Source organism: Taudactylus pleione, unplaced genomic scaffold (assembly GCF_031769625.1).
Source record: "Taudactylus pleione unplaced genomic scaffold, aTauple2 ptg000055l, whole genome shotgun sequence".
NCBI lineage: Eukaryota > Metazoa > Chordata > Amphibia > Anura > Myobatrachidae > Taudactylus > Taudactylus pleione.
The window spans coordinates 32,528-58,564 of NW_028284457.1; positions in this window are offsets into that span (position 1 = coordinate 32,528).

The following is a 26,037-nucleotide window of genomic DNA, read 5'->3' on the forward strand; positions in this document are numbered from 1 at the left end:
AAATAAGAAGTGAATAAGAAGCTGGAGCACAAATAAGAAGTGAATAAGAAGCTGGTGCACAAATAAGAAGTGAAAAAGAAGCTGGAACACGAATAAGAAGTGAGTAAGAAACTGGAGCACAAATAAGAAGTGAATAAGACGCTGTAGCACAAATAAGAAGTGAAAAAGAAGCTGAAAAATGAATAAGAAGCTTTAAAATGAATAAGAAATGAATAAGAAGCTGGAAAATTAATAAGAGGTGAAAAAGAAGCTGAGAAAATGAATAAGAAGTGAAAAAAATGCTGTAAAATGAATAAGAAATGAATAAGATGTAAAATGAATAAGAAGTGAATAAAAAGCTGTAAAATGAATAAGAAGTGAATAAGAAGCTGTAAAATGAATAAGAAATGAATAAGAAGCTGGAAAATGAATAAGAAGTGAAAAAGAAGCTGGAAAATGAATAAGAAGTGAATAAAAAGCTGTAAAATCAATAAGAAATTAATAAGAAGCTGGACAATTAATAAGAAGTGAATAAAAAGCTGTAAAATGAATAAGAAGTGAATAAGAAGCTGGAAAACGAATAAGAAATGAATAAGAAGCTGTTCAATGAAAAAGCAGTTAATAAGAAGCTGGAAAATGAATAAGAAGTGAATAAGAAGCTGTAAAATGAATAAGAAATGAATAAGAAGCTGGAAAAAGAATAAGAAGTGAATAAGAAGCTGGAAAATGAATAAGAAATGAATAAGAAGCTGGAAAATGAATATGAAGTTAATAAGAAGCTGAAATATGAATAAGAAGTGAATAAGAAGCTGTAAAATGAACAGGAAATGAATGAGAAGCTGGAAAATGAATAAGAAGTGAATAAGAAGCTGTAAAATGAATAGGAAATGAATAAGAAGCTGGAAAATGAATAAGAAGTGAATAAGAAGCCATAAAATGAATAAGAAGTGAATAAGAAGCTGTAAAAAGAATAAGAAGTGAATAAGAAGCTGTAAAATGAATAAGAAATGAATAAGAAGCTGGAAAATGAATAAGAAGTGAAAAAGAAGCTGGAAAATGAATAAGAAGTGAATAAAAAGCTGTAAAATCAATAAGAAATTAATAAGAAGCTGGACAATTAATAAGTAGTGAATAAAAAGCTGTAAAATGAATAAGAAGTGAAAAAGAAGCTGGAAAACGAATAAGAAATGAATAAGAAGCTGTTAAATGAATAAGAAGTTAATAAGAAGCTGAAATACAAATAAGAAGTGAATAAGAAGCTGTAAAATGAACAGGAAATGAATGAGAAGCTGGAAAATGAATAAGAAGTGAATAAGAAGCTGTAAAATGAATAGGAAATGAATAAGAAGCTGGAAAATTAATAAGTAATGAATAAGAAGCTGTAAAATGAATAGGAAATGAATAAGAAGCTGTAAAATGAATACAAAGTGAATAAGAAGCTGTAAAATGAATAGAAAATGAATAAGAAGATGTAAAATGAATACAAAGTGAATAAGAAGCTGTAAAATGAATAGAAAATGAATAAGAAGCTGTAAAATGAATAGGAAATGAATAAGAAGCTGGAAAATGAATAAGAAGTGAATAAGAAGCTGTAAAATGAATAAGAAGTGAATAAGAAGCTGTAAAATGAATAGGACATGACTAAGAAGCTGTAAAATGAATAAGAAGTAAATAAGATGCCGGAAAATGAATAAGAAGTGAATAAGAAGCCGGAAAATGAATAAGAAGTGAATAAGAAGCTGTAAAATGAATAAGAAGTGAATAAGAAGCTGTAAAATGAATAGGAAATGAATAAGAAGCTGTAAAATGAATAAGAGGTGAATAAGAAGCTGTAAAATGAATAGTAGATGAATAAGAAGCTGTAAAATGAATAAGAAGTGAATAAGAAGCCGTAAAATGAATAAGAAGTGAATAAGAAGCTGTAAAATGAATAAGAAGTGAATAAGAAGCTGTAAAATGAATAGGAAATGAATAAGAAGCTGGAAAATGAATAAGAAGTGAATAAGAAGCAAAGCTGTAAAATGAATAAGAAATTAATAAGAAGCTGTAAAATGAATAAGAAATTAATAAGAAGCTGTAAAATGAATAGGAAATGAATAAGAAGCTGTAAAATGAATAAAAAGTGAATAAGAAGCTGTAAAATGAATAGAAAATGAATAAGAAGATGTAAAATGAATAAGAAGTGAATAAGAAGCTGTAAAATGGATAGGAAATGAATAAGAAGCTGGAAAATGAATAAGAAGTGAATAAGAAGCAATAAAATGAATAAGAAGTGAATAAGAAGCTGTAAAATGAATAAGAAGTGAATAAGAAGCTGTAAAATGAATAGGAAATGAATAAGAAGCTGTAAAATGAATAAGAAGTGAATAAGAAGCCATAAAATGAATGATGTGAATAAGAAGCTGTAAAATGAATTAGAAGTGAATAAGAAGCTGTAAAATGAATAAGAAGTGAATAAGAAGCTGTAAAATGAATAGGAAATGAATAAGAAGCTGTAAAATGAATAAGAAGTGAATAAGAAGCTGTAAAATGAATAGGAAATGAATAAGAAGCTGTAAAATGAATAAGAAGTGAATAAGAAGCTGTAAAATGAATAAGAAGTGATTAAGAAGCTGTAAAATGAATAGGAAATGAATAAGAAGCTGTAAAATGAATAAGAAAAGAATAAGAAGCTGTAAAATGAATAGGAAATGAATAAGAAGCCGTAAAATGAATAAGAAGTGAATAAGAAGCCGGAATTGAATAAGAAGTGAATAAGAAGCCATAAAATGAATAAGAAGTGAATAAGAAGCTGTAAAATGAATAAGAAATGAATAAGAAGCTGTAAAATGAATAAGAAATGAATAAGAAGCTGTAAAATGAATAAGAAGTGAATAAGAAGCTGTAAAATGAATAGGAAATGAATAAGAAGCTGTAAAATGAATAAGAAGTGAATAAGATGTAAAATGAATAAGAAATGAATAAGAAGCTGGAAAATGAATAAGAAGTGAAAAAGAAGCTGTAAAATGAATAAGAAGTGAATAAAAAGCTGTAAAATGAATAAGAAATTAATAAGAAGCTGGACAATTAATAAGAAGTGAATAAAAAGCTGTAAAATGAATAAGAAATTAATAAGAAGCTGGACAATTAATAAGAAGTGAATAAAAAGCTGTAAAATGAATAAGAAGTGAATAAGAAGCTGGAAAATGAATAAGAAATGAATAAGAAGCTGTAAAATGAATAAGAAGTGAATTAGAAGCTGGAGCATAAATAAGAAGTGAATAAGAAGCTTGAGCATAAATAAGAAGTGAAAAAGAAGTGAATAAGAAGCTGGAGCACAAATAAGAAGTGAATAAGAAGCTTGAGCATAAATAAGAAGTGAATAAGAAGTGAATAAGAAGCTGGAGCATAAACAAGAAGTGAATAAGAAGCTTGAGCATAAATAAGAAGTGAATAAGAAGTGAATAAGAAGCTGGAGTACAAATAAGAAGTGAATAAGAAGCTGGAGTACAAATAAGAAGTGAATAAGAAGCTGGAATACAAATAAGAAGTGAATAAGAAGCTGGAGCACAAATAAGAAGTGAATAAGAAGCTGGCGCACAAATAAGAAGTGAAAAAGAAGCTGGAACACGAATAAGAAGTGAGTAAGAAACTGGAGCACAAATAAGAAGTGAATAAGACGCTGTAGCACAAATAAGAAGTGAAAAAGAAGCTGTAATATGAATAAGAAGCTTTAAAATGAATAAGAAATTAATAAGAAGCTGGAAAATTAATAAGAGGTGAAAAAGAAGCTGAGAAAATGAATAAGAAGTGAAAAAAATGCTGTAAAATGAATAAGAAATGAATAAGATGTAAAATGAATAAGAAGTGAATAAAAAGCTGTAAAATGAATAAGAAGTGAATAAGAAGCTGTAAAATGAACAGGAAATGAATGAGAAGCTGGAAAATGAATAAGAAGTGAATAAGAAGCTGTAAAATGAATAGGAAATGAATAAGAAGCTGGAAAATGAATAAGAAGTGAATAAGAAGCCATAAAATGAATAAGAAGTGAATAAGAAGCTGTAAAAAGAATAATAAGTGAATAAGAAGCTGTAAAATGAATAGGAAATGAATAAGAAGCTGGAAAATTAATAAGAGGTGAAAAAGAAGCTGTAAAATGAATAAGAAGTGAAAAAAATGCTGTAAAATGAATAAGAAATGAATAAGAAGCTGTAAAATGAATAAGAAATTAATAAGAAGCTGAGAAAATGAATAAGAAGTTAATAAAAAGCTGTAAAATGAATAAGAAGTGAATAAGAAGCTGTAAAATGAATAAGAAATGAATAAGAGGCTGGAAAATGAATAAGAAGTGAAAAAAAAGCTGGAAAATGAATAAGAAGTGAATAAAAAGCTGTAAAATCAATAAGAAATTAATAAGAAGCTGGACAATTAATAAGTAGTGAATAAAAAGCTGTAAAATGAATAAGAAGTGAAAAAGAAGCTGGAAAACGAATAAGAAATGAATAAGAAGCTGTTAAATGAATAAGAAGTTAATAAGAAGCTGGAAAATGAATAAGAAGTGAATAAGAAGCTGTAAAATGAATAAGAAGTGAATAAGAAGCTGTAAAATGAATAAGAAATGAATAAGGAGCTGGAAAAAGAATAAGAAGTGAATAAGAAGCTGGAAAAAGAATAAGAAATGAATAAGAAGCTGGAAAATGAATATGAAGTTAATAAGAAGCTGAAATACAAATAAGAAGTGAATAAGAAGCTGTAAAATGAATAGTAGATGAATAAGAAGCTGTAAAATGAATAAGAAGTGAAAAAGAAGCCGTAAAATGAATAAGAAGTGAATAAGAAGCTGTAAAATGAATAAGAAGTGAATAAGAAGCTGTAAAATGAATAGGAAATGAATAAGAAGCTGGAAAATGAATAAGAAGTGAATAAGAAGCAAAGCTGTAAAATGAATAAGAAATTAATAAGAAGCTGTAAAATGAATAAGAAATGAATAAGAAGCTGTAAAATGAATAGGAAATGAATAAGAAGCTGTAAAATGAATAAAAAGTGAATAAGAAGCTGTAAAATGAATAGAAAATGAATAAGAAGATGTAAAATGAATAAGAAGTGAATAAGAAGCTGTAAAATGAATAAGAAATGAATAAGAAGCTGGAAAATGAATAAGAAGTGAAAAAGAAGCTGGAAAATGAATAAGAAGTGAATAAAAAGCTGTAAAATCAATAAGAAATTAATAAGAAGCTGGACAATTAATAAGTAGTGAATAAAAAGCTGTAAAATGAATAAGAAGTGAAAAAGAAGCTGGAAAACGAATAAGAAATGAATAAGAAGCTGTTAAATGAATAAGAAGTTAATAAGAAGCTGAAATACAAATAAGAAGTGAATAAGAAGCTGTAAAATGAACAGGAAATGAATGAGAAGCTGGAAAATGAATAAGAAGTGAATAAGAAGCTGTAAAATTAATAGGAAATGAATAAGAAGCTGGAAAATTAATAAGTAATGAATAAGAAGCTGTAAAATGAATAGGAAATGAATAAGAAGCTGTAAAATGAATACAAAGTGAATAAGAAGCTGTAAAATGAATAGAAAATGAATAAGAAGATGTAAAATGAATACAAAGTGAATAAGAAGCTGTAAAATGAATAGAAAATGAATAAGAAGCTGTAAAATGAATAGGAAATGAATAAGAAGCTGGAAAATGAATAAGAAGTGAATAAGAAGCTGGAAAATGAATAAGAAGTGAATAAGAAGCTGTAAAATGAATAGGACATGATTAAGAAGCTGTAAAATGAATAAGAAGTAAATAAGATGCCGGAAAATGAATAAGAAGTGAATAAGAAGCCGGAAAATGAATAAGAAGTGAATAAGAAGCTGTAAAATGAATAAGAAGTGAATAAGAAGCTGTAAAATGAATAGGAAATGATTAAGAAGCTGTAAAATGAATAAGAGGTGAATAAGAAGCTGTAAAATGAATAGTAGATGAATAAGAAGCTGTAAAATGAATAAGAAGTGAATAAGAAGCCGTAAAATGAATAAGAAGTGAATAAGAAGCTGTAAAATGAATAAGAAGTGAATAAGAAGCTGTAAAATGAATAGGAAATGAATAAGAAGCTGGAAAATGAATAAGAAGTGAATAAGAAGCAAAGCTGTAAAATGAATAAGAAATTAATAAGAAGCTGTAAAATGAATAAGAAATTAATAAGAAGCTGTAAAATGAATAGGAAATGAATAAGAAGCTGTAAAATGAATAAAAAGTGAATAAGAAGCTGTAAAATGAATAGAAAATGAATAAGAAGATGTAAAATGAATAAGAAGTGAATAAGAAGCTGTAAAATGAATAGGAAATGAATAAGAAGCTGGAAAATGAATAAGAAGTGAATAAGAAGCAATAAAATGAATAAGAAGTGAATAAGAAGCTGTAAAATGAATAAGAAGTGAATAAGAAGCTGTAAAATGAATAGGAAATGAATAAGAAGCTGTAAAATGAATAAGAAGTGAATAAGATGCCATAAAATGAATGATGTGAATAAGAAGCTGTAAAATGAATAAGAAGTGAATAAGAAGCTGTAAAATGAATAAGAAGTGAATAAGAAGCTGTAAAATGAATAGGAAATGAATAAGAAGCTGTAAAATGAATAAGAAGTGAATAAGAAGCTGTAAAATGAATAGGAAATGAATAAGAAGCTGTAAAATGAATAAGAAGTGAATAAGAAGCTGTAAAATGAATAGAAAATGAATAGGAAGCTGTAAAATGAATAAGAAGTGAATAAGAAGCTGTAAAATGAATAAGAGGTGATTAAGAAGCTGTAAAATGAATAGGAAATCAATAAGAAGCTGTAAAATGAATAAGAAAAGAATAAGAAGCTGTAAAATGAATAGGAAATGAATAAGAAGCCGTAAAATGAATAAGAAGTGAATAAGAAGCCGGAATTGAATAAGAAGTGAATAAGAAGCCATAAAATGAATAAGAAGTGAATAAGAAGCTGTAAAATGAATAAGAAATGAATAAGAAGCTGTAAAATGAATAAGAAATGAATAAGAAGCTGTAAAATGAATAAGAAGTGAATAAGAAGCTGTAAAATGAATAGGAAATGAATAAGAAGCTGTAAAATGAATAAGAAGTGAATAAGATGTAAAATGAATAAGAAATGAATAAGAAGCTGGAAAATGAATAAGAAGTGAAAAAGAAGCTGTAAAATGAATAAGAAGTGAATAAAAAGCTGTAAAATGAATAAGAAATTAATAAGAAGCTGGACAATTAATAAGAAGTGAATAAAAAGCTGTAAAATGAATAAGAAGTGAATAAGAAGCTGGAAAATGAATAAGAAATGAATAAGAAGCTGTAAAATGAATAAGAAGTGAATTAGAAGCTGGAGCATAAATAAGAAGTGAATAAGAAGCTTGAGCATAAATAAGAAGTGAAAAAGAAGTGAATAAGAAGCTGGAGCACAAATAAGAAGTGAATAAGAAGCTTGAGCATAAATAAGAAGTGAATAAGAAGTGAATAAGAAGCTGGAGCATAAACAAGAAGTGAATAAGAAGCTTGAGCATAAATAAGAAGTGAATAAGAAGTGAATAAGAAGCTGGAGTACAAATAAGAAGTGAATAAGAAGCTGGAGTACAAATAAGAAGTGAATAAGAAGCTGGAATACAAATAAGAAGTGAATAAGAAGCTGGAGCACAAATAAGAAGTGAATAAGAAGCTGGCGCACAAATAAGAAGTGAAAAAGAAGCTGGAACACGAATAAGAAGTGAGTAAGAAACTGGAGCACAAATAAGAAGTGAATAAGACGCTGTAGCACAAATAAGAAGTGAAAAAGAAGCTGTAATATGAATAAGAAGCTTTAAAATGAATAAGAAATGAATAAGAAGCTGGAAAATTAATAAGAGGTGAAAAAGAAGCTGAGAAAATGAATAAGAAGTGAAAAAAATGCTGTAAAATGAATAAGAAATGAATAAGATGTAAAATGAATAAGAAGTGAATAAAAAGCTGTAAAATGAATAAGAAGTGAATAAGAAGCTGTAAAATGAATAAGAAATGAATAAGAAGCTAGAAAATGAATAAGAAGTGAAAAAGAAGCTGGAAAATGAATAAGAAGTGAATAAAAAGCTGTAAAATCAATAAGAAATTAATAAGAAGCTGGACAATTAATAAGAAGTGAATAAAAAGCTGTAAAATGAATAAGAAGTGAATAAGAAGCTGGAAAACGAATAAGAAATGAATAAGAAGCTGTTAAATGAAAAAGAAGTTAATAAGAAGCTGGAAAATGAATAAGAAGTGAATAAGAAGCTGTAAAATGAATAAGAAGTGAATAAGAAGCTGTAAAATGAATAAGAAATGAATAAGAAGCTGGAAAAAGAATAAGAAGTGAATAAGAAGCTGGAAAATGAATAAGAAATGAATAAGAAGCTGGAAAATGAATATGAAGTTAATAAGAAGCTGAAATATGAATAAGAAGTGAATAAGAAGCTGTAAAATGAACAGGAAATGAATGAGAAGCTGGAAAATGAATAAGAAGTGAATAAGAAGCTGTAAAATGAATAGGAAATGAATAAGAAGCTGGAAAATGAATAAGAAGTGAATAAGAAGCCATAAAATGAATAAGAAGTGAATAAGAAGCTGTAAAAAGAATAATAAGTGAATAAGAAGCTGTAAAATGAATAGGAAATGAATAAGAAGCTGGAAAATTAATAAGAGGTGAAAAAGAAGCTGTAAAATGAATAAGAAGTGAAAAAAATGCTGTAAAATGAATAAGAAATGAATAAGAAGCTGTAAAATGAATAAGAAATTAATAAGAAGCTGAGAAAATGAATAAGAAGTTAATAAAAAGCTGTAAAATGAATAAGAAGTGAATAAGAAGCTTTAAAATGAATAAGAAATGAATAAGAGGCTGGAAAATGAATAAGAAGTGAAAAAAAAGCTGGAAAATGAATAAGAAGTGAATAAAAAGCTGTAAAATCAATAAGAAATTAATAAGAAGCTGGACAATTAATAAGTAGTGAATAAAAAGCTGTAAAATGAATAAGAAGTGAAAAAGAAGCTGGAAAACGAATAAGAAATGAATAAGAAGCTGTTAAATGAATAAGAAGTTAATAAGAAGCTGGAAAATGAATAAGAAGTGAATAAGAAGCTGTAAAATGAATAAGAAGTGAATAAGAAGCTGTAAAATGAATAAGAAATGAATAAGGAGCTGGAAAAAGAATAAGAAGTGAATAAGAAGCTGGAAAAAGAATAAGAAATGAATAAGAAGCTGGAAAATGAATATGAAGTTAATAAGAAGCTGAAATACAAATATGAAGTGAATAAGAAGCTGTAAAATGAATAGTAGATGAATAAGAAGCTGTAAAATGAATAAGAAGTGAATTAGAAGCCGTAAAATGAATAAGAAGTGAATAAGAAGCTGCAAAATGAATAAGAAGTGAATAAGAAGCTGTAAAATGAATAGGAAATGAATAAGAAGCTGGAAAATGAATAAGAAGTGAATAAGAAGCAAAGCTGTAAAATGAATAAGAAATTAATAAGAAGCTGTAAAATGAATAAGAAATGAATAAGAAGCTGTAAAATGAATAGGAAATGAATAAGAAGCTGTAAAATGAATAAAAAGTGAATAAGAAGCTGTAAAATGAATAGAAAATGAATAAGAAGATGTAAAATGAATAAGAAGTGAATAAGAAGCTGTAAAATGAATAAGAAATGAATAAGAAGCTGGAAAATGAATAAGAAGTGAAAAAGAAGCTGGAAAATGAATAAGAAGTGAATAAAAAGCTGTAAAATCAATAAGAAATTAATAAGAAGCTGGACAATTAATAAGTAGTGAATAAAAAGCTGTAAAATGAATAAGAAGTGAAAAAGAAGCTGGAAAACGAATAAGAAATGAATAAGAAGCTGTTAAATGAATAAGAAGTTAATAAGAAGCTGGAAAATGAATAAGAAGTGAATAAGAAGCTGTAAAATGAATAAGAAGTGAATAAGAAGCTGTAAAATGAATATGAAATGAATAAGGAGCTGGAAAAAGAATAAGAAGTGAATAAGAAGCTGGAAAAAGAAAAAGAAATGAATAAGAAGCTGGAAAATGAATATGAAGTTAATAAGAAGCTGAAATACAAATAAGAAGTGAATAAGAAGCTTTTAAAATGAACAGGAAATGAATGAGAAGCTGGAAAATGAATAAGAAGTGAATAAGAAGCTGTAAAATGAATAGGAAATGAATAAGAAGCTGGAAAATTAATAAGAAATGAATAAGAAGCTGTAAAATGAATAGGAAATGAATAAGAAGCTGTAAAATGAATACAAAGTGAATAAGAAGCTGTAAAATGAATAGAAAATGAATAAGAAGATGTAAAATGAATACAAAGTGAATAAGAAGCTGTAAAATGAATAGAAAATGAATAAGAAGCAGTAAAATGAATAGGAAATGAATAAGAAGCTGGAAAATGAATAAGAAGTGAATAAGAAGCTGTAAAATGAATAAGAAGTGAATAAGAAGCTGTAAAATGAATAGGACATGATTAAGAAGCTGTAAAATGAATAGGAAATGAATATGAAGCTGTAAAATGAATAAGAAGTAAATAAGATGCCGGAAAATGAATAAGAAGTGAATAAGAAGCCGGAAAATGAATAAGAAGTGAATAAGAAGCTGTAAAATGAATAAGAAGTGAATAAGAAGCTGTAAAATGAATAGGAAATGAATAAGAAGCTGTAAAATGAATAAGAAGTGAATAAGAAGCTGTAAAATGAATAGTAGATGAATAAGAAGCTGTAAAATGAATAAGAAGTGAATAAGAAGCCGTAAAATGAATAAGAAGTGAATAGGAAGCTGTAAAATGAATAAGAAGTGAATAAGAAGCTATAAAATGAATAGGAAATGAATAAGAAGCTGGAAAATGAATAAGAAGTGAATAAGAGGCAAAGCTGTAAAATGAATAAGAAATTAATAAGAAGCTGTAAAATGAATAAGAAATGAATAAGAAGCTGTAAAATGAATAGGAAATGAATAAGAAGCTGTAAAATGAATAGGAAATGAATAAGAAGCTGTAAAATGAATAAAAAGTGAATAAGAAGCTGTAAAATGAATAGAAAATGAATAAGAAGATGTAAAATGAATAAGAAGTGAATAAGAAGCTGTAAAATGAATAGGAAATGAATAAGAAGCTGGAAAATTAATAAGAAGTGAATAAGAAGCAATAAAATGAATAAGAAGTGAATAAGAAGCTGTAAAATGAATAAGAAGTGAATAAGAAGCTGTAAAATGAATAAGAAATGAATAAGAAGCTGTAAAATGAATAAGAAGTGAATAAGAAGCCATAAAATGAATGATGTGAATAAGAAGCTGTAAAATGAATAAGAAGTGAATAAGAAGCTGTAAAATGAATAAGAAGTGAATAAGAAGCTGTAAAATGAATAGGAAATGAATAAGAAGCTGTAAAATGAATAAGAAGTGAATAAGAAGCTGTAAAATGAATAGGAAATGAATAAGAAGCTGTAAAATGAATAAGAAGTGAATAAGAAGCTGTAAAATGAATAGGAAATGAATAGGAAGCTGTAAAATGAATAAGAAGTGAATAAGAAGCTGTAAAATGAATAAGAAGTGATTAAGAAGCTGTAATATGAATAGGAAATGAATAAGAAGCTGTAAAATGAATAAGAAAAGAATAAGAAGCTGTAAAATGAATAGGAAATGAATAAGAAGCCGTAAAATGAATAAGAAGTGAATAAGAAGCCGGAATTGAATAAGAAGTGAATAAGAAGCCATAAAATGAATAAGAAGTGAATAAGAAGCTGTAAAATGAATAAGAAATGAATAAGAAGCTGTAAAATGAATAAGAAATGAATAAGAAGCTGTAAAATGAATAAGAAGTGAATAAGAAGCTGTAAAATGAATAGGAAATGAATAAGAAGCTGTAAAATGAATAAGAAGTGAATAAGATGTAAAATGAATAAGAAATGAATAAGAAGCTGGAAAATGAATAAGAAGTGAAAAAGAAGCTGTAAAATGAATAAGAAGTGAATAAAAAGCTGTAAAATGAATAAGAAATTAATAAGAAGCTGGACAATTAATAAGAAGTGAATAAAAAGCTGTAAAATGAATAAGAAGTGAATAAGAAGCTGGAAAATGAATAAGAAATGAATAAGAAGCTGGAAAATGAATAAGAAGTGAATTAGAAGCTGGAGCATAAATAAGAAGTGAATAAGAAGCTTGAGCATAATTAAGAAGTGAAAAAGAAGTGAATAAGAAGCTGGAGCACAAATAAGAAGTGAATAAGAAGCTTGAGCATAAATAAGAAGTGAATAAGAAGTGAATAAGAAGCTGGAGCATAAACAAGAAGTGAATAAGAAGCTTGAGCATAAATAAGAAGTGAATAAGAAGAGAATAAGAAGCTGGAGTACAAATAAGAAGTGAAAAAGAAGCTGGAGTACAAATAAGAAGTGAATAAGAAGCTGGAATACAAATAAGAAGTGAATAAGAAGCTGGAGCACAAATATGAAGTGAATAAGAAGCTGGCGCACAAATAAGAAGTGAAAAAGAAGCTGGAACACGAATAAGAAGTGAGTAAGAAACTGGAGCACAAATAAGAAGTGAATAAGACGCTGTAGCACAAATAAGAAGTGAAAAAGAAGCTGTAAAATGAATAAGAAGCTTTAAAATGAATAAGAAATGAATAAGAAGCTGGAAAATTAATAAGAGGTGAAAAAGAAGCTGAGAAAATGAATAAGAAGTGAAAAAAATGCTGTAAAATGAATAAGAAATGAATAAGATGTAAAATGAATAAGAAGTGAATAAAAAGCTGTAAAATGAATAAGAAGTGAATAAGAAGCTGTAAAATGAATAAGAAATGAATAAGAAGCTGGAAAATGAATAAGAAGTGAAAAAGAAGCTGGAAAATGAATAAGAAGTGAATAAAAAGCTGTAAAATCAATAAGAAATTAATAAGAAGCTGGACAATTAATAAGAAGTGAATAAAAAGCTGTAAAATGAATAAGAAGTGAATAAGAAGCTGGAAAACGAATAAGAAATGAATAAGAAGCTGTTAAATGAAAAAGAAGTTAATAAGAAGCTGGAAAATGAATAAGAAGTGAATAAGAAGCTGTAAAATGAATAAGAAATGAATAAGAAGCTGGAAAAAGAATAAGAAGTGAATAAGAAGCTGGAAAATGAATAAGAAATGAATAAGAAGCTGGAAAATGAATATGAAGTTAATAAGAAGCTGAAATATGAATAAGAAGTGAATAAGAAGCTGTAAAATGAACAGGAAATGAATGAGAAGCTGGAAAATGAATAAGAAGTGAATAAGAAGCTGTAAAATGAATAGGAAATGAACAAGAAGCTGGAAAATGAATAAGAAGTGAATAAGAAGCCATAAAATGAATAAGAAGTGAATAAGAAGCTGTAAAAAGAATAAGAAGTGAATAAGAAGCTGTAAAATGAATAGGAAATGAATAAGAAGCTGGAAAATTAATAATAGGTGAAAAAGAAGCTGTAAAATGAATAAGAAGTGAAAAAAATGCTGTAAAATGAATAAGAAATGAATAAGAAGCTGTAAAATGAATAAGAAATGAATAAGAAGCTGAGAAAATGAATAAGAAGTGAATAAAAAGCTGTAAAATCAATAAGAAATTAATAAGAAGCTGGACAATTAATAAGTAGTGAATAAAAAGCTGTAAAATGAATAAGAAGTGAAAAAGAAGCTGGAAAACGAATAAGAAATGAATAAGAAGCTGTTAAATGAATAAGAAGTTAATAATAAGCTGGAAAATGAATAAGAAGTGAATAAGAAGCTGTAAAATGAATAAGAAGTGAATAAGAAGCTGTAAAATGAATAAGAAATGAATAAGGAGCTGGAAAAAGAATAAGAAGTGAATAAGAAGCTGGAAAAAGAATAAGAAGTGAATAAGAAGCTGTAAAAAGAATAGGAAATGAATAAGAAGCTGTAAAATGAATAAGAAGTGAATAAGAAGCTGTAAAATGAATAGTAGATGAATAAGAAGCTGTAAAATGAATAAGAAGTGAATAAGAAGCCGTAAAATGAATAAGAAGTGAATAAGAAGCTGTAAAATGAATAAGAAGTGAATAAGAAGCTGTAAAATGAATAGGAAATGAATAAGAAGCTGGAAAATGAATAAGAAGTGAATAAGAAGCAAAGCTGTAAAATGAATAAGAAATTAATAAGAAGCTGTAAAATGAATAAGAAATGAATAAGAAGCTGTAAAATGAATAGGAAATGAATAAGAAGCTGTAAAATGAATAAAAAGTGAATAAGAAGCTGTAAAATGAATAGGAAATGAATAAGAAGCTGGAAAATGAATAAGAAGTGAATAAGAAGCAATAAAATGAATAAGAAGTGAATAAGAAGCTGTAAAATGAAAAAGAAGTGAATAAGAAGCTGTAAAATGATTAGGAAATGAATAAGAAGCTGGAAAATGAATAAGAAGTGAATAAGAAGCCATAAAATGAATAAGTAGTGAATAAGAAGCTGTAAAATGAATAAGAAGTGAAAAAGAAGCTGTAAAATGAATAGGAAATGAATAAGAAGCTGTAAAATGAATAAGAAATGAATAAGAAGCTGTAAAATGAATAAGAAGTGAATAAGAAGCTGTAAAATGAATAGGAAATGAATAAGAAGCTGTAAAATTAATAGGAAATGAATAAGAAGCTGGAAAATGAATAAGAAGTGAATAAGAAGCTGTAAAATGAATAAGAAGTGAATAAGAAGCTGTAAAATGAATAGGACATGATTAAGAAGCTGTAAAATGAATAGGAAATGAATAAGAAGCTGTAAAATGAATAAGAAGTAAATAAGATGCCGGAAAATGAATAAGAAGTGAATAAGAAGCCGGAAAATGAATAAGAAGTGAATAAGAAGCTGTAAAATGAATAAAAAGTGAATAAGAAGCTGTAAAATGAATAGAAAATGAATAAGAAGATGTAAAATGAATAAGAAGTGAATAAGAAGCTGTAAAATGAATAGGAAATGAATAAGAAGCTGGAAAATGAATAAGAAGTGAATAAGAAGCAAAGCTGTAAAATGAATAAGAAATGAATAAGAAGCTGTAAAATGAATAAGAAATGAATAAGAAGCTGTAAAATGAATAGGAAGTGAATAAGAAGCTGTAAAATGAATAGAAAATGAATAAGAAGATGTAAAATGAATAAGAAGTGAATAAGAAGCTGTAAAATGAATAGGAAATGAATAAGAAGCTGGAAAATGAATAAGAAGTGAATAAGAAGCAATAAAATGAATAAGAAGTGAATAAGAAGCTGTAAAATGAATAAGAAGTGAATAAGAAGCTGTAAAATGAATAGGAAATGAATAAGAAGCTGTAAAATGAATAAGAAGTGAATAAGAAGCCATAAAATGAATGATGTGAATAAGAAGCTGTAAAATGAATAAGAAGTGAATAAGAAGCTGTAAAATGAATAGGAAATGAATAAGAAGCTGTAAAATGAATAAAAAGTGAATAAGAAGCTGTAAAATGAATAGAAAATGAATAAGAAGATGTAAAATGAATAAGAAGTGAATAAGAAGCTGTAAAATGAATAGGAAATGAATAAGAAGCTGGAAAAAGAATAAGAAGTGAATAAGAAGCAATAAAATGAATAAGAAGTGAATAAGAAGCTGTAAAATGAATAAGAAGTGAATAAGAAGCTGTAAAATGAATAGGAAATGAATAAGAAGCTGTAAAATGAATAAGAAGTGAATAAGAAGCCATAAAATGAATGATGTGAATAAGAAGCTGTAAAATGAATAAGAAGTGAATAAGAAGCTGTAAAATGATTAGGAAATGAATAAGAAGCTGGAAAATGAATAAGAAGTGAATAAGTAGCTGTAAAATGAATAGGAAATGAATAAGAAGCTGTAAAATGAATAAGAAGTGAATAAGAAGCCATAAAATGAATGATGTGAATAAGAAGCTGTAAAATGAATAAGAAGTGAATAAGAAGCTGTAAAATGATTAGGAAATGAATAAGAAGCTGGAAAATGAATAAGAAGTGAATAAGAAGCCATAAAATAAATAAGAAGTGAATAAGAAGCTGTAAAATGAATAAGAAGTGAAAAAGAAGCTGTAAAATGAATAGGAAATGAATAAGAAGCTGTAAAATGAATAAGAAATGAATAAGAAGCTGTAAAATGAATAAGAAGTGAATAAGAAGCTGTAAAATGAATAGGAAATGAATAAGAAGATGTAAAATGAATAAGAAGTTAATAAAAAGCTGTAAAATGAATAATAAATGAATAAGAAGCTGGAAAATGAATAAGAAGTGAAAAAGAAGCTGGAATATGATTAAGAAGTGAATAAAAACTGTAAAATGAATAAGAAATTAATAAGAAGCTGTAAAATGAATAAGAAGTGAATAAGAAGCTGTAAAATGAATAGGAAATGAATAAGAAGCTGGAAAATGAATAGGAAATGAATAAGAAGCTGTAAAATGAATAAGAAATGAATAAGAAGCTGTAGAATGAATAGGAAATGAATAAGAAGCTGTAAAATGAATAAGAAGTGAATAAGAAGCCATAAAATGAATAAGAAGTGAATAAGAAGCTGTAAAATGAATAAGAAGTGAATAAGAAGCTGTAAAATGAATAAGAAGTGAATAAGAAGCTGTAAAATGAATAGGAAATGAATAAGAAGATGTAAAATGAATAAGAAGTGAATAAGAAGCTGTAAAATGAATAGGAAATGAATAAGAAGCTGGAAAATGAATAAGAAGTGAATAAGAAGCAAAGCTGTAAAATGAATAAGAAATTAATAAGAAGCTGTAAAATGAATAAGAAATGAATAAGAAGCTGTAAAATAAATAGGAAATGAATAAGAAGCTGTAAAATGAATAAAAAGTGAATAAGAAGCTGTAAAATGAATAGAAAATGAATAAGAAGATGTAAAATGAATAAGAAGTGAATAAGAAGCTGTAAAATGAATAAGAAATGAATAAGAAGCTGGAAAATGAATAAGAAGTGAATAAGAAGCAATAAAATGAATAAGAAGTGAATAAGAAGCTGTAAAATGAATAAGAAGTGAATAAGAAGCTGTAAAATGAATAGGAAATGAATAAGAAGCTGTAAAATGAATAAGAAGTGAATAAGAAGCCATAAAATGAATGATGTGAATAAGAAGCTGTAAAATGAATAAGAAGTGAATAAGAAGCTGTAAAATGAATAAGAAGTGAATAAGAAGCTGTAAAATGAATAGGAAATGAATAAGAAGCTGTAAAATGAATAAGAAGTGAATAAGAAGCTGTAAAATGAATAGGAAATGAATAAGAAGCTGTAAAATGAATAAGAAGTGAATAAGAAGCTGTAAAATGAATAGGAAATGAATAGGAAGCTGTAAAATGAATAAGAAGTGAATAAGAAGCTGTAAAATGAATAAGAAGTGAATAAGAAGCTGGAAAATGAATAAGAAATGAATAAGAAGCTGGAAAATGAATATGAAGTTAATAAGAAGCTGAAATATGAATAAGAAGTGAATAAGAAGCTGTAAAATGAACAGGAAATGAATGAGAAGCTGGAAAATGAATAAGAAGTGAATAAGAAGCTGTAAAATGAATAGGAAATGAACAAGAAGCTGGAAAATGAATAAGAAGTGAATAAGAAGCCATAAAATGAATAAGAAGTGAATAAGAAGCTGTAAAAAGAATAAGAAGTGAATAAGAAGCTGTAAAATGAATAGGAAATGAATAAGAAGCTGGAAAATTAATAAGAGGTGAAAAAGAAGCTGTAAAATGAATAAGAAGTGAAAAAAATGCTGTAAAATGAATAAGAAATGAATAAGAAGCTGTAAAATGAATAAGAAATGAATAAGAAGCTGAGAAAATGAATAAGAAGTGAATAAAAAGCTGTAAAATCAATAAGAAATTAATAAGAAGCTGGACAATTAATAAGTAGTGAATAAAAAGCTGTAAAATGAATAAGAAGTGAAAAAGAAGCTGGAAAACGAATAAGAAATGAATAAGAAGCTGTTAAATGAATAAGAAGTTAATAATAAGCTGGAAAATGAATAAGAAGTGAATAAGAAGCTGTAAAATGAATAAGAAGTGAATAAGAAGCTGTAAAATGAATAAGAAATGAATAAGGAGCTGGAAAAAGAATAAGAAGTGAATAAGAAGCTGGAAAAAGAATAAGAAGTGAATAAGAAGCTGTAAAAAGAATAGGAAATGAATAAGAAGCTGTAAAATGAATAAGAAGTGAATAAGAAGCTGTAAAATGAATAGTAGATGAATAAGAAGCTGTAAAATGAATAAGAAGTGAATAAGAAGCCGTAAAATGAATAAGAAGTGAATAAGAAGCTGTAAAATGAATAAGAAGTGAATAAGAAGCTGTAAAATGAATAGGAAATGAATAAGAAGCTGGAAAAAGAATAAGAAGTGAATAAGAAGCAAAGCTGTAAAATGAATAAGAAATTAATAAGAAGCTGTAAAATGAATAAGAAATGAATAAGAAGCTGTAAAATGAATAGGAAATGAATAAGAAGCTGTAAAATGAATAAAAAGTGAATAAGAAGCTGTAAAATGAATAGAAAATGAATAAGAAGATGTAAAATGAATAAGAAGTGAATAAGAAGCTGTAAAATGAATAGGAAATGAATAAGAAGCTGGAAAATGAATAAGAAGTGAATAAGAAGCAATAAAATGAATAAGAAGTGAATAAGAAGCTGTAAAATGAAAAAGAAGTGAATAAGAAGCTGTAAAATGATTAGGAAATGAATAAGAAGCTGGAAAATGAATAAGAAGTGAATAAGAAGCCATAAAATGAATAAGAAGTGAATAAGAAGCTGTAAAATGAATAAGAAGTGAAAAAGAAGCTGTAAAATGAATAGGAAATGAATAAGAAGCTGTAAAATGAATAAGAAATGAATAAGAAGCTGTAAAATGAATAAGAAGTGAATAAGAAGCTGTAAAATGAATAGGAAATGAATAAGAAGCTGTAAAATTAATAGGAAATGAATAAGAAGCTGGAAAATGAATAAGAAGTGAATAAGAAGCTGTAAAATGAATAAGAAGTGAATAAGAAGCTGTAAAATGAATAGGACATGATTAAGAAGCTGTAAAATGAATAGGAAATGAATAAGAAGCTGTAAAATGAATAAGAAGTAAATAAGATGCCGGAAAATGAATAAGAAGTGAATAAGAAGCCGGAAAATGAATAAGAAGTGAATAAGAAGCTGTAAAATGAATAAAAAGTGAATAAGAAGCTGTAAAATGAATAGAAAATGAATAAGAAGATGTAAAATGAATAAGAAGTGAATAAGAAGCTGTAAAATGAATAGGAAATGAATAAGAAGCTGGAAAATGAATAAGAAGTGAATAAGAAGCAAAGCTGTAAAATGAATAAGAAATTAATAAGAAGCTGTAAAATGAATAAGAAATGAATAAGAAGCTGTAAAATGAATAGGAAGTGAATAAGAAGCTGTAAAATGAATAGAAAATGAATAAGAAGATGTAAAATGAATAAGAAGTGAATAAGAAGCTGTAAAATGAATAGGAAATGAATAAGAAGCTGGAAAATGAATAAGAAGTGAATAAGAAGCAATAAAATGAATAAGAAGTGAATAAGAAGCTGTAAAATGAATAAGAAGTGAATAAGAAGCTGTAAAATGAATAGGAAATGAATAAGAAGCTGTAAAATGAATAAGAAGTGAATAAGAAGCCATAAAATGAATGATGTGAATAAGAAGCTGTAAAATGAATAAGAAGTGAATAAGAAGCTGTAAAATGAATAGGAAATGAATAAGAAGCTGTAAAATGAATAAAAAGTGAATAAGAAGCTGTAAAATGAATAGAAAATGAATAAGAAGATGTAAAATGAATAAGAAGTGAATAAGAAGCTGTAAAATGAATAGGAAATGAATAAGAAGCTGGAAAAAGAATAAGAAGTGAATAAGAAGCAATAAAATGAATAAGAAGTGAATAAGAAGCTGTAAAATGAATAAGAAGTGAATAAGAAGCTGTAAAATGAATAGGAAATGAATAAGAAGCTGTAAAATGAATAAGAAGTGAATAAGAAGCCATAAAATGAATGATGTGAATAAGAAGCTGTAAAATGAATAAGAAGTGAATAAGAAGCTGTAAAATGATTAGGAAATGAATAAGAAGCTGGAAAATGAATAAGAAGTGAATAAGTAGCTGTAAAATGAATAGGAAATGAATAAGAAGCTGTAAAATGAATAAGAAGTGAATAAGAAGCCATAAAATGAATGATGTGAATAAGAAGCTGTAAAATGAATAAGAAGTGAATAAGAAGCTGTAAAATGATTAGGAAATGAATAAGAAGCTGGAAAATGAATAAGAAGTGAATAAGAAGCCATAAAATAAATAAGAAGTGAATAAGAAGCTGTAAAATGAATAAGAAGTGAAAAAGAAGCTGTAAAATGAATAGGAAATGAATAAGAAGCTGTAAAATGAATAAGAAATGAATAAGAAGCTGTAAAATGAATAAGAAGTGAATAAGAAGCTGTAAAATGAATAGGAAATGAATAAGAAGATGTAAAATGAATAAGAAGTTAATAAAAAGCTGTAAAATGAATAATAAATGAATAAGAAGCTGGAAAATGAATAAGAAGTGAAAAAGAAGCTGGAATATGATTAAGAAGTGAATAAAAACTGTAAAATGAATAAGAAATTAATAAGAAGCTGTAAAATGAATAAGAAGTGAATAAGAAGCTGTAAAATGAATAGGAAATGAATAAGAAGCTGGAAAATGAATAGGAAATGAATAAGAAGCTGTAAAATGAATAAGAAATGAATAAGAGCTGTAGAATGAATAGGAAATGAATAAGAAGCTGTAAAATGAATAAGAAGTGAATAAGAAGCCATAAAATGAATAAGAAGTGAATAAGAAGCTGTAAAATGAATAAGAAGTGAATAAGAAGCTGTAAAATGAATAAGAAGTGAATAAGAAGCTGTAAAATGAATAGGAAATGAATAAGAAGATGTAAAATGAATAAGAAGTGAATAAGAAGCTGTAAAATGAATAGGAAATGAATAAGAAGTGAATAAGAAGCTGTAAAATGAATAAGAAGTGAAAAAGAAGCTGTAAAATGAATAGGAAATGAATAAGAAGCTGTAAAATGAATAAGAAATGAATAAGAAGCTGTAAAATGAATAAGAAGTGAATAAGAAGCTGTAAAATGAATAGGAAATGAATAAGAAGCTGTAAAATTAATAGGAAATGAATAAGAAGCTGGAAAATGAATAAGAAGTGAATAAGAAGCTGTAAAATGAATAAGAAGTGAATAAGAAGCTGTAAAATGAATAGGAAATGATTAAGAAGCTGTAAAATGAATAGGAAATGAATAAGAAGCTGTAAAATGAATAAGAAGTAAATAAGATGCCGGAAAATGAATAAGAAGTGAATAAGAAGCCGGAAAATGAATAAGAAGTGAATAAGAAGCTGTAAAATGAATAAAAAGTGAATAAGAAGCTGTAAAATGAATAGAAAATGAATAAGAAGATGTAAAATGAATAAGAAGTGAATAAGAAGCTGTAAAATGAATAGGAAATGAATAAGAAGCTGGAAAATGAATAAGAAGTGAATAAGAAGCAAAGCTGTAAAATGAATAAGAAATTAATAAGAAGCTGTAAAATGAATAAGAAATGAATAAGAAGCTGTAAAATGAATAGGAAGTGAATAAGAAGCTGTAAAATGAATAGAAAATGAATAAGAAGATGTAAAATGAATAAGAAGTGAATAAGAAGCTGTAAAATGAATAGGAAATGAATAAGAAGCTGGAAAATGAATAAGAAGTGAATAAGAAGCAATAAAATGAATAAGAAGTGAATAAGAAGCTGTAAAATGAATAAGAAGTGAATAAGAAGCTGTAAAATGAATAGGAAATGAATAAGAAGCTGTAAAATGAATAAGAAGTGAATAAGAAGCCATAAAATGAATGATGTGAATAAGAAGCTGTAAAATGAATAAGAAGTGAATAAGAAGCTGTAAAATGAATAGGAAATGAATAAGAAGCTGTAAAATGAATAAAAAGTGAATAAGAAGCTGTAAAATGAATAGAAAATGAATAAGAAGATGTAAAATGAATAAGAAGTGAATAAGAAGCTGTAAAATGAATAGGAAATGAATAAGAAGCTGGAAAAAGAATAAGAAGTGAATAAGAAGCAATAAAATGAATAAGAAGTGAATAAGAAGCTGTAAAATGAATAAGAAGTGAATAAGAAGCTGTAAAATGAATAGGAAATGAATAAGAAGCTGTAAAATGAATAAGAAGTGAATTAGAAGCCATAAAATGAATGATGTGAATAAGAAGCTGTAAAATGAATAAGAAGTGAATAAGAAGCTGTAAAATGATTAGGAAATGAATAAGAAGCTGGAAAATGAATAAGAAGTGAATAAGTAGCTGTAAAATGAATAGGAAATGAATAAGAAGCTGTAAAATGAATAAGAAGTGAATAAGAAGCCATAAAATGAATGATGTGAATAAGAAGCTGTAAAATGAATAAGAAGTGAATAAGAAGCTGTAAAATGATTAGGAAATGAATAAGAAGCTGGAAAATGAATAAGAAGTGAATAAGAAGCCATAAAATAAATAAGAAGTGAATAAGAAGCTGGAAAATGAATAAGAAGTGAAAAAGAAGCTGGAATATGATTAAGAAGTGAATAAAAACTGTAAAATGAATAAGAAATTAATAAGAAGCTGTAAAATGAATAAGAAGTGAATAAGAAGCTGTAAAATGAATAGGAAATGAATAAGAAGCTGGAAAATGAATAGGAAATGAATTAAAAGCTGTAAAATGAATAAGAAATGAATAAGAAGCTGTAGAATGAATAGGAAATGAATAAGAAGCTGTAAAATGAATAAGAAGTGAATAAGAAGCCATAAAATGAATAAGAAGTGAATAAGAAGCTGTAAAATGAATAAGAAGTGAATAAGAAGCTGTAAAATGAATAAGAAGTGAATAAGAAGCTGTAAAATGAATAGGAAATGAATAAGAAGATGTAAAATGAATAAGAAGTGAATAAGAAGCTGTAAAATGAATAGGAAATGAATAAGAAGCTGGAAAATGAATAAGAAGTGAATAAGAAGCAAAGCTGTAAAATGAATAAGAAATTAATAAGAAGCTGTAAAATGAATAAGAAATGAATAAGAAGCTGTAAAATAAATAGGAAATGAATAAGAAGCTGTAAAATGAATAAAAAGTGAATAAGAAGCTGTAAAATGAATAGAAAATGAATAAGAAGATGTAAAATGAATAAGAAGTGAATAAGAAGCTGTAAAATGAATAAGAAATGAATAAGAAGCTGGAAAATGAATAAGAAGTGAATAAGAAGCAATAAAATGAATAAAAAGTGAATAAGAAGCTGTAAAATGAATAAGAAGTGAATAAGAAGCTGTAAAATGAATAGGAAATGAATAAGAAGCTGTAAAATGAATAAGAAGTGAATAAGAAGCCATAAAATGAATGATGTGAATAAGAAGCTGTAAAATGAATAAGAAGTGAATAAGAAGCTGTAAAATGAATAAGAAGTGAATAAGAAGCTGTAAAATGAATAGGAAATGAATAAGAAGCTGTAAAATGAATAAGAAGTGAATAAGAAGCTGTAAAATGAATAGGAAATGAATAAGAAGCTGTAAAATGAATAAGAAGTGAATAAGAAGCTGTAAAATGAATAGGAAATGAATAGGAAGCTGTAAAATGAATAAGAAGTGAATAAGAAGCTGTAAAATGAATAAGAAGTGATTAAGAAGCTGTAAAATGAATAGGAAATGAATAAGAAGCTGTAAAATTAATAAGAAAAGAATAAGAAGCTGTAAAATGAATAGGAAATGAATAAGAAGCCGTAAAATGAATAAGAAGTGAATAAGAAGCCGGATTTGAATAAGAAGTGAATAAGAAGCCATAAAATGAATAAGAAGTGAATAAGAAGCTGTAAAATGAATAAGAAATGAATAAGAAGCTGTAAAATGAATAAGAAATGAATAAGAAGCTGTAAAATGAATAAGAAGTGAATAAGAAGCTGTAAAATGAATAGGAAGAGAATAAGAAGCTGTAACATGAATAAGAAGTGAATAAGATGTATAATGAATAAGAAATGAATAAGAAGCTGGAAAATGAATAAGAAGTGAAAAAGAAGCTGTAAAATGAATAAGAAGTGAATAAAAAGCTGTAAAATGAATAAGAAATTAATAAGAAGCTGGACAATTAATAAGAAGTGAATAAAAAGCTGTAAAATGAATAAGAAGTGAATAAGAAGCTGGAAAATGAATAAGAAATGAATAAGAGGCTGGAAAATGAATAAGAAGTGAACTAGAAGCTGGAGCATAAATAAGAAGTGAATAAGAAGCTTGAGCATAAATAAGAAGTGAAAAAGAAGTGAATAAGAAGCTGGAGCACAAATCAGAAGTGAATAAGAAGCTTGAGCATAAATAAGAAGTGAATAAGAAGTGAATAAGAAGCTGGAGCATAAACAAGAAGTGAATAAGAAGCTTGTGCATAAATAAGAATTGAATAAGAAGTGAATAAGAAGCTGGAGTACAAATAAGAAGTGAATAAGAAGCTGGAGTACAAATAAGAAGTGAATAAGAAGCTGGAATACAAATAAGAAGTGAATAAGAAGCTGGAGCACAAATAAGAAGTGAATAAGAAGCTGGCGCACAAATAAGAAGTGAAAAAGAAGCTGGAACACGAATAAGAAGTGAGTAAGAAACTGGAGCACAAATAAGAAGTGAATAAGACGCTGTAGCACAAATAAGAAGTGAAAAAGAAGCTGTAAAATGAATAAGAAGCTTTAAAATGAATAAGAAATGAATAAGAAGCTGGAAAATTAATAAGAGGTGAAAAAGAAGCTGAGAAAATGAATAAGAAGTGAATAAGAAGCTGTAAAATGAATAGGAAATGAATAAGAAGCTGGAAAATTAATAAGAAATGAATAAGAAGCTGTAAAATGAATAGGAAATGAATAAGAAGCTGTAAAATGAATACAAAGTGAATAAGAAGCTGTAAAATGAATAGAAAATGAATAAGAAGATGTAAAATGAATACAAAGTGAATAAGAAGCTGTAAAATGAATAGAAAATGAATAAGAAGCTGTAAAATGAATAGGAAATGAATAAGAAGCTGGAAAATGAATAAGAAGTGAATAAGAAGCTGTAAAATGAATAAGAAGTGAATAAGAAGCTGTAAAATGAATAGGACATGATTAAGAAGCTGTAAAATGAATAGGAAATGAATATGAAGCTGTAAAATGAATAAGAAGTAAATAAGATGCCGGAAAATGAATAAGAAGTGAATAAGAAGCCGGAAAATGAATAAGAAGTGAATAAGAAGCTGTAAAATGAATAAGAAGTGAATAAGAAGCTGTAAAATGAATAGGAAATGAATAAGAAGCTGTAAAATGAATAAGAAGTGAATAAGAAGCTGTAAAATGAATAGTAGATGAATAAGAAGCTGTAAAATGAATAAGAAGTGAATAAGAAGCCGTAAAATGAATAAGAAGTGAATAGGAAGCTGTAAAATGAATAAGAAGTGAATAAGAAGCTATAAAATGAATAGGAAATGAATAAGAAGCTGGAAAATGAATAAGAAGTGAATAAGAGGCAAAGCTGTAAAATGAATAAGAAATTAATAAGAAGCTGTAAAATGAATAAGAAATGAATAAGAAGCTGTAAAATGAATAGGAAATGAATAAGAAGCTGTAAAATGAATAGGAAATGAATAAGAAGCTGTAAAATGAATAAAAAGTGAATAAGAAGCTGTAAAATGAATAGAAAATGAATAAGAAGATGTAAAATGAATAAGAAGTGAATAAGAAGCTGTAAAATGAATAGGAAATGAATAAGAAGCTGGAAAATTAATAAGAAGTGAATAAGAAGCAATAAAATGAATAAGAAGTGAATAAGAAGCTGTAAAATGAATAAGAAGTGAATAAGAAGCTGTAAAATGAATAGGAAATGAATAAGAAGCTGTAAAATGAATAAGAAGTGAATAAGAAGCCATAAAATGAATGATGTGAATAAGAAGCTGTAAAATGAATAAGAAGTGAATAAGAAGCTGTAAAATGAATAAGAAGTGAATAAGAAGCTGTAAAATGAATAGGAAATGAATAAGAAGCTGTAAAATGAATAAGAAGTGAATA